Below are 8,833 nucleotides of genomic sequence, written 5' to 3' on the forward strand. Positions count from 1 at the left end.
ACAGATTGGGCACATGCCTTCAGAGGGCCTGTGTAGCAATATGGCTAAGACTTGCTTCTTTCTTACTACAAACCTGGGTTCTGTTTCTAAATCTACTACAAAAGAATATCTCAGCCTTTCAAAAGCTCATTAAGCTAAAGGGGGGAGAGTGAAGCTTGTCCATCTTCTGGGATAGCGCTAGAGTCCCATCTGCCATAACTAGAGTACTGATGTGTCAAGAAATGTTAATGCTAAGAAGGGAATCTAGAGTTCCTGTGTCCCAATGGTCATCCAAGGCTTTTTACAGGGGTACAAGGCCAGAGAGTGCCCCAGGAATTCATCCCCCAGAGTTTCTGGAATCTGACAAGGTGAAGGAGCTGGTAGATGAGAGTCAGTCTGGGAAGCATTGGAACGTGGAAGCAATAGAACTGAAGCGCTGAGATATCAAGGCACAAAAATTTGTCTCCCAAATTTCAACATTCAGTGATTTGCCCAATGTCCTAGGGGAACCCACTGATGCAACTTCTTAAGATTTCATTGAGTCTGGTTGTATTTGTTGTTGTTTTTGAGCCCCAGCTCCTGGAGTCAAGGGATTATATGACTCTCAGCTTTCTTTTAGCCTTCAAGATGATGAAAGAGCATGAAAATTAGACCCCCAAAGAGTCAATAAAGAGAAGAGAAAAAAGAATCCAATATGATTTTTAGTAACTCATTATTTTTAAGGTAATGTTGTGATTTCTAGGGCTTGACTCCTGATGTGTGATCACTTGTGGATGGCAACAGTGGAGCAGACCTAGGGCTAAAATACTGGTGTGTAGGGCTCATGCCCCTGCCTTTGCCACAGGCCCAGCCTTCCTTGTGCTAACTCCACCTTAGAGGGCAATCCCCTGGGTGCAGCTGAGGCACACCCCTGGGCTGGCAGGGGGAATCTGCTGTGTGTGCAAGGGATAAGAGCCTGGGTGGCATCCACAGGGCTCAAACCCCTGGAGGAGCATAGATTCCAGAATAGAGCTGTCAATAGAACTGCTGGGCTGGAGCCAGCTCAAGACCCCAGCTACCAGAGAGCCATAGGAGACCCCTAAGGAAGTAGGGCCATGCAAATGACCAAGGAGAGACATTTAACATTAGCTCCTCTGCCCCAGCCTTCACTTCACCTGGTGGGCACCTGTGACACTCTGTACATCCAAGTACCACGCTGGAACCCCCATATTCACCCCTGTAATTATGTTTTGTACAAAGTATGCCATGTGAGGTATTATTTTAACAGTCTTCATCTGTTGAACATTAATATGCTGCTGGAGTGTATGTGCTGTCAGTGTATGGGAAGTATTGTTAGATGTGTTACTGAAATATGTTGTGAGGTTGGGAACACCCACAACCAGCCTTTCAGTTACAACAAAGGAGTGGCCATCAATAGCCAGACAGCATTAATAGCTCACTAACTCCAATCCGCTATCCCAGAGACTTCTCTGAGAAGGCACGTACACCATGGGAGCAGACTAACCCACATCACAGCAAAGATCTTCCCAGCAAGCTGGAAGAAAGTATAAAAGCGAGACAATGACCTCATCCCTTCTGTTCTCACTTTCTTAAGGTAACTGTCTCTGACCTTTATGCCTACCACTATAATCACTTCTAAAAATCGATCTGTCATTAATAAACTTATTTTAATGTTTTATCCTTACCGGTGAGTTTGTCTAAAGTACTTGGGAAATTTGCTAAGGTTACAAAGGCTGGTGCATCTCCACTTTACTTAGTTTGCCACTTCTTCACAGGAATAAATTTACACTGCTCAGGCTTTTGACCAGTGCAAGACAGAACAGTTCTGGGGTGTAGAGCGGGAGCTGCAGGGAATTGGCTGGAGCCTCTCTATTGATGGTTCATGAGTGGCTGGGAAATCATTCATGTAATTCAGTTTGGTGTGTCCTTGCCTGTGGATGTCTGGTTAAGTGCAGTGCCTATCAGAGGTTTGTAGATTGACATCAGAATCAAAGTGTGAGGGATACCCCAGGCTGGTAGATTTTGGAGGGCTCAGCAGTCCCACAATCCAGGCTGCACTCTGGGCACCCCATCACAGTGCCCAAACCTCCAGCTTCCCTGAAAGCATCACTGATGCGGCCATGTGCCAGTGATGGGTCGCTCTATTGTGCCAGGAATGCCAGGGGGGAGGCTGGCTGGGGGCAGAGGGGCACAGGGGGGAGGGGAAGAAGGGGGACAACTTTAATCATGATTCCAGGGGCTATTAAGGCACCTGAAAACTCTAGGATTGTTTTTTCCCCCCTGCAGATAACTCAGAAATTAGAGGACAGGAGCACTGTATCTAATTCCTATATAAAGGAAAAAAAAAATCACAACCAATTATAGACATTTTAAATGTATATGTCAATTTAGAGCAATCGGAACATAATACAGCAAGATATTCCCAATCCCACACCTTGAGGTATCAGTTCTGGAGCCTTAACAGAGATATCAGAAACAAGTTTGATACTTTGTACACTCTTTGTAGAGATAAATTAATAAAAATAAAATCTGCTTACTCCTGCAATTGTTGTTGGTTTTTAAATGTCTTATATTCCAATTTGTGAAGAGGTGAATGAGACAGTTAATTTCTTTATAGGTAAATAAATTACTGAAAACAAAACACTCCAGATAGGAGCTAACGCAATGGATAACGCCATCGTCTCATCTTGGCAAAATGGTCAATGGCCTCGTTGATATTCAGGTGTTCTGAAGCTTCACCTTCACAGGCTAAAATTACCAAGTCACCTTAGCGCTTGTCTCCCATTGTGGATCCTAAGTAGTTCTTTACACTCTGAGCACAGAGAAGTACTTCTCCATTTGATGCTGTAGACACTGGAAGGCTCAACACAATATCTACAATAGAAAGCAAAGACCGGTAAGCCCGTGAGAACATTCCAGAATTCAGAAATTGAAGTCCAGACTGTCAAAATTGGTGCCTGTTGAGCCATAGTGATCTGCAATCATTTTCAGTTTCTCCTATGCAAGAAAATTTTCACTGTTTGGGTCATGTGCAGTTAGTGCAGAAAGCAGACTGGAGTTGGAGGTGAATCGTCTATCGAGCTCTGCAAGAATTCTGTCCAAAACAGAATAGTAAAAATCAGATTTTATAGATTCAGGAGTGCTCTTGGGAACATCATGTGAAGATGACTGACTCAGTGTACTAGAAACAAACAAGAATGCCAGCTTGGAGGTTTTTTGTTTGGTGTTTTTTTTTAGGTCTTATTGCCGTTTTTGTATGGCTGTGCTCAGCAGCTGCGACTGCCTGACCTGGAATAGCAATTTCAAATTCCTTGGCAATGCTTTCAGTTTCATCATATAGGTCTTTCCATTTGCTTTCAGATGTTCTCATTTCCTGAAGAGCAGCAACATTGATTTCTACTAATTCCATGACATTAGATTAATTCAGGTTTTCATTTTGTAATTCTGAAATGCTATTCAAAATCTTGAATATTCTTCCCAAAACCAAGAGCCTCAACAGAAAGGAATAGCTCTTTTGCCTTGCCATCAAACCCTCGGCAGTGCTAGCCGATGGGGCCATCAGCTCTCTGAATGGAAATAGCTCCCAGTGTTTCCATCCTGCATGCAGTTTTTGGAGGGAGTTAAACCAGCACAAGCGAGTTTCACATAATATACCTAGCTCAAGCACCTTCTGGCCTAGCTCCTGCTGTGCCTTAAACCGTTCATGGTGCTTGCAACTACTGCTAAAGTAGCAGCACAGGTCCTGAGCAAACGCAAAGACTTCCTGACATTGCGTGATGCTGGAACATGTGCCTGCAATGACAAGATTAAGCCTGTGAGCATGGCGGTGCACATAAATGGCATGTGTAATTGTTTCCTGGATGCAAGCTTCTTTTTCTATTAAATGCCCACTCAGCACAGGAGCTGCATCATAGCATTGGGCAACGATGTAACTAATATCAAGCTTCAAACGCTGTAGCTCTTCAATAATCCTTTTTGAAACAAATTCAGCATTTAAATTTTCCATGTGGAAGCAATCCACAGATCTTTCCTGAATGATTCCTTTTCGGAGGTAGCATAAAAGGAGACATGGCTGTTCTTTTTTTGATGCATCTTTAGTTTCATCAACAAGGACAGAAAAATACTTGGCTTGTCTGACCTCTTCAACAACATTTTCTCTGCAGCAGAATGTATCAAATCGTTCTGGTACTGGTGAGAGGTATAGTGTTCATACCTGCTTCTTAGTTGATTTAAAAGGCTGGGCTGAGCAGAAGCAACCAGCTCAAGAGTTTCAATGACATTTTCTTTATTGCTAGAGTTGTGTGTTTCATCATGCCCCCAAAAAGCAATACCCTGTTTTGCACAGAGCATGGAGACCTTTAAGAGTGTTTCAACATGCTGGCGATTTTCAGCTATGATAGCCTGACGACTGGAAACAAATTGATCTGCGACACTTTTCAAACCGCTGATCCTAATTGTGAAGTAGTTTTACCATGAAATGAAAGCTGCATGATGCCTGGAACTGAGTGAATGTTATTTTAAACAAACTATGAAAATCTTTCCATTTCTTAAAGCCACGGTCAATGAATCTTTCTGTTGTTGAATTGCTCTCCTGGTCCAATTGTGGTTTGAGAAGCAAAGTGACAGCTTGGAAAGCAAAAAACAGAATCCTCTACAACTGAGTATTCAATGAAGGGGTACAAAGAAGACCAACCACAGTTGAAATGTCAACCATTTGTAGAAGGGTATCCATCTTAGGCTGTACTGGTTGTTCCTCTTTGTTCAGCAAAATATCTATGGCCGTAGAAAGGTTGTTTTCCTGTCATGAACAGGTAAACTCTGTTTAACAAAACACTCTGCCCCCGCTGGTGATGTCAAAGCACATTGGCCACCAACTACACATCTAAGGATGTCCTTTGATACACTGACACAAGGATCATTATCCAGTCTGGTTTTTCTGTATTGACTGCAGGACAATGTTACTTGAGGAAGCATTTACACAGTTCATTTTCAAGGATGGTTCTTCATTGTCACAATTTTCGTCGTTAGGGGCCTTTTTAACAAATTATATGATATTCTGCTGCGGTGCTGGTGATTGTACTCTGGAGAAAAAAAAATAACTTAAGCATAAAAATATATAACAATAGTGTTGATGTTATTTTATTAGTTTATTTGTATTACATTAAATATTTTTCAAAGGCAATGCCATTCAATGAAGCAGTGGATACTTTTGCAATTAATGAAGCAAAAATAAAAATGGGGTTTTTTTTTGTTTTACTTTTTTCTCCCCATCTTCACCCCCACCCTCCAATTATATAGAAGGTTTGAAAATTATTGGTACTTCCACTCTGATTTGGTTTACAGTAGTGGAAGTGAACCAAATGTTAGGGAGTGTGTTACTTGTGAAAACAAATCATTCTGCAAAATGAAACTGAAAATACCAAAGGAAAAAATGGTCAGTGAAATGAAAAGCTGTATAAAGCCTGATAACTGTCTGCTTACCACACTAGTTAATCCAGAAAGAGAAGAGAAGAGACATTCACCTATATGAGCAGAATTCTACAAGGAACTCTGCATGGAGGTATGCTTCAGGGATCAGGCTGTCGCTCTCTGTCTAACTGACACTTTGTGTTACTACCATTTCTCTATTTAGGCGATTTTTTTAGTGGAGTGAAAAACACATTTAGTATATAGTATCAGATTTGAATCTGTGTTTATTTTCATACAAATATATAATTAAAAATACAATTTGAAAATAAGTGACCTTAATCTGCAGTGTCAAAAGTTGTATGTTTAGTTAATGACACACATCCATATTCCATTAGTTGCTTTTTTTCTGCCCCCCCCATGAAACTGGCACTGACTGCTAAGGTGGGTAAAAGCTAAATTAACATTCTAGAAGGATACTATTATTTATTGAAAGTGGTACAATCAATGAATGACAAAGCACAATATGGTAATAAGTTACAATAATTACTCCAGCCAGGACAGGTCGGGCATTTTAGAACTTACTACTCAAAGCATTAAATGTAAACATGAGAGAAAAAATTATGAAATGCACAGAGCAGTCAAAAAACTAAAACAGCACTGTAATCCTTAATGAACGTGGAAAGAATAAAGTTAGAGAATATGTGCGCATTGCACATTTTGACAGGCACTATCAAGTAATAAAAACAACACTACAATCCCCCCAACTAGTTAAAAACGATAGTAATAATTTTTAAAAGTCCTTGGTCCATTATTATGTGTGTATGCATTTTCAGGCTGTCAGGGCAACAAGCATTAACTTTGTAAGAACTTCAGCTGCATTAGAACATAAGATTATTACCAGTTCAGAGAAGTTACTTTTACGCTTTGAGGTAGTTCAAACAAACAAGGTACTGTGTTATAAAATAAAGCAGACTCTACCTGAAGCCTGTCCATGAGCTCTAGCACATATTGAAGTGATGGAATAAAGAACAAATTTATGATGTAAGCCACTTAAATGGATGATTTTTGTAATTAAAGTAAAATAAGAGGCCAAATAATGACACACGGTTTTTAAAAATACTTACCAGAGAGAAGGGAAATCCACGTCAGAAAAGGGGAATTCTTCCACCCTCCAGTGTAGACACGGGACCGTTTCAATTCAAGAAGTGGTAGTGTGAGCTAGGAAACTTCCTGCCGAATGAGGTGGTCGTGGATTGCAGGATTTGTAGGAACAGGCTGGGAAAAGCGGCAAAATAAACACGATGGCACAAACCTCACATTTTAGATAGGCATACGGTTCGTCAAATTACCATGTGGAAGGAAAACGGGGGAAGCAAGTGCCCCCAAATGGTGCTGGGAGCAGAGGGGCCCAATGAGGGGGGGAAGGAAGAGGAGCAAGGCGAAGGATTGAGGGGGCACAGCAAGGCAGCTAGGGGAGCGGAGGGGCTAGGGAGGCCAAGGGGGTGTCCTCCCCAGTGCTGCATAGGGCTGCGGCCGGGGCTTGGGTGGTGACTGGGGGGGAAGGGGAGCACTGCCAACTCTCACCCCGCCCACCCCGCCTTTTAAAACAAGCCCAACTCGTTTCAGAGGGAGGGGAGTGGGGGTGTTTATAAACATTCCATAATTTGTGTAGTAATGATGTACATACACACAAGGGTATTATTTTAATAATTTGAGCCCCGTCTCCTCTGGAGGCACAAACGCTGGAGAAGTCAAGAGCCAGGGACGGTGGTGGAGTAACCTGGCCCCCAACCACCCTGCAAGGAGGGGCTTCCGCGCATTATTTCCCCGCTGCAGCATCCCACTCTAGGGGGGCGCTTTGGCTCCTCCTGGCCAGCCGGGTTTCTCCGCCTCTCCCCAGCCCCCTTCCCTGAGCGGGCGGCGACCAACCGCACCAGCGGTTTGTGGCTGCGGGAAGCCCGAGCCGCAGACACCGGGATACGCCACGCGCCTCCCCGCACCGCGGGAAAAAAACTTCTTCCCAAGAAGGCTGGGCTTTCATCGGCGCCCTGCGGGTTCCGAGGAGCCTGGAGACCTGTCCGCCGCTCAGCTGCCCGGGCTCAGCGGCATCGGCCTGGCGTCCAAAGCCCGCCCCCAGCCAGGCCCTCGCGGTCGGCGCCGGGTTGGCCTGTCCCCTTTGAGGACCCGCCTCAGGGTTGGCAACTTAATGGGCCTATGACATTTAACTTCTGGCTTTAGTCGTTTGCTTGGCCACGCCCCGTGGAGAACTCTTAGGGCCCGTAGAGGAAATTTGCTTTCGGGCCGGCTCTAGCTCAGCGGTTACTTCTTTCCTTCATGCTTTTTGAACCACCAGCCCCTCCGGGGGTTCGAGACCCGCGGGCGCTAATCGGCCTTTTTGCCCCTCCCCGAGCCGACTTTGCCGCTGCGCGCGCGGAACATTCCCCTTTATGCAGCCGATGAAGTGAGCTGGAGCTCACCAAGGCTTAGGCTCAAATAAATTGGCTAGTCTCTAAGGTGCCCCAAGTCCTCCTTTTCTCCCTACAGGGCCGCGACTCAGCGCTACTTGCTCTGCAATTCAGCGCTTGCTCCGGCGCTCCTTGCTCTCAGGCACTGTCCTCCTACCCAGCGGGGCTGTGTCCTGGCTCGGGTGTCACAGTCATTCTCATTGCAAACTCATGCTTTTAAAACTCAGTACACGGCTTGCTTAGAAAACTGAGCCTTCCACTTGGAAAAATAGTTCCAAGACAAAGGCAGACAAACCCCAGGGAAAGGTTCTAAGCCCCATTTCTCGCCGGGTCCCTGAACTTTTGGGACCCCTCCCCCAACGAAGAAGCTCAGCTGCTCTTTGTGGCCCAATATCCAGGAGTGGTATTGCCCTTCCTCCCACTGAACACGGTGGGTGCAGACACTGTCTGTGTCCTCGTGATGAGCACCACTGGGGAGCTGGTGCAGGAATTATGCCATTAGAAAGGTCCATCTGGCCACTCAGAATGTGGCTTTAGACCATCAGTGTCCCCAGCCACCGCTGCGTTGACTCTTTGGACACCATAGCGAAAGCAGCGTTTGTCTTGTGAGCCTGCCCCCAGCAGAAGATAAACCCCGAACTCCGAACATGCCCTTTCTCCTTCTCTTTGAAAGGGGGTGAGGCACTGTGATCCTCCACAGGAGGGGAAAGGGAAGCAGAAACCTCTCAAGTTTCCAATAGGCAGCCCTCCGGATCCCACCCATTCCAGCTGCAACCCAACAGGCAAACCCAGGAGTGACACGCACAAAGAGCTATTGCAATGTTATTGCATCAAAAAGGATTACAAATCTCATGGCAATAGATAAAACAGAAAATATCATATTGTCTCTAAATAAATCCATGGTACGCCCACATCTTGAATACTGCATGCAGATGTGGTCGCCTTATCTCAAAAAAGATATATTGGAATTGGAAAAGGTT

General features: G+C 44.7%; 1 long non-coding RNA gene across 1 annotated transcript; it reads right to left on the minus strand.

Moving 5' to 3' along the window:
- Positions 1-3,763: 3,763 nt before the first annotated feature.
- On the minus strand, positions 3,764-7,447 carry LOC141992113 (uncharacterized). Its single transcript, XR_012640526.1, has 3 exons — positions 7,323-7,447; positions 6,513-6,663; positions 3,764-5,060 (listed from the first exon to the last, which is right to left on the minus strand). It is a non-coding gene; the product is annotated as an uncharacterized LOC141992113 (long non-coding RNA).
- Positions 7,448-8,833: the final 1,386 nt, after the last annotated feature.

Source organism: Natator depressus, chromosome 8 (assembly GCF_965152275.1).
Source record: "Natator depressus isolate rNatDep1 chromosome 8, rNatDep2.hap1, whole genome shotgun sequence".
Classification (NCBI taxonomy): Eukaryota; Metazoa; Chordata; order Testudines; family Cheloniidae; genus Natator; species Natator depressus.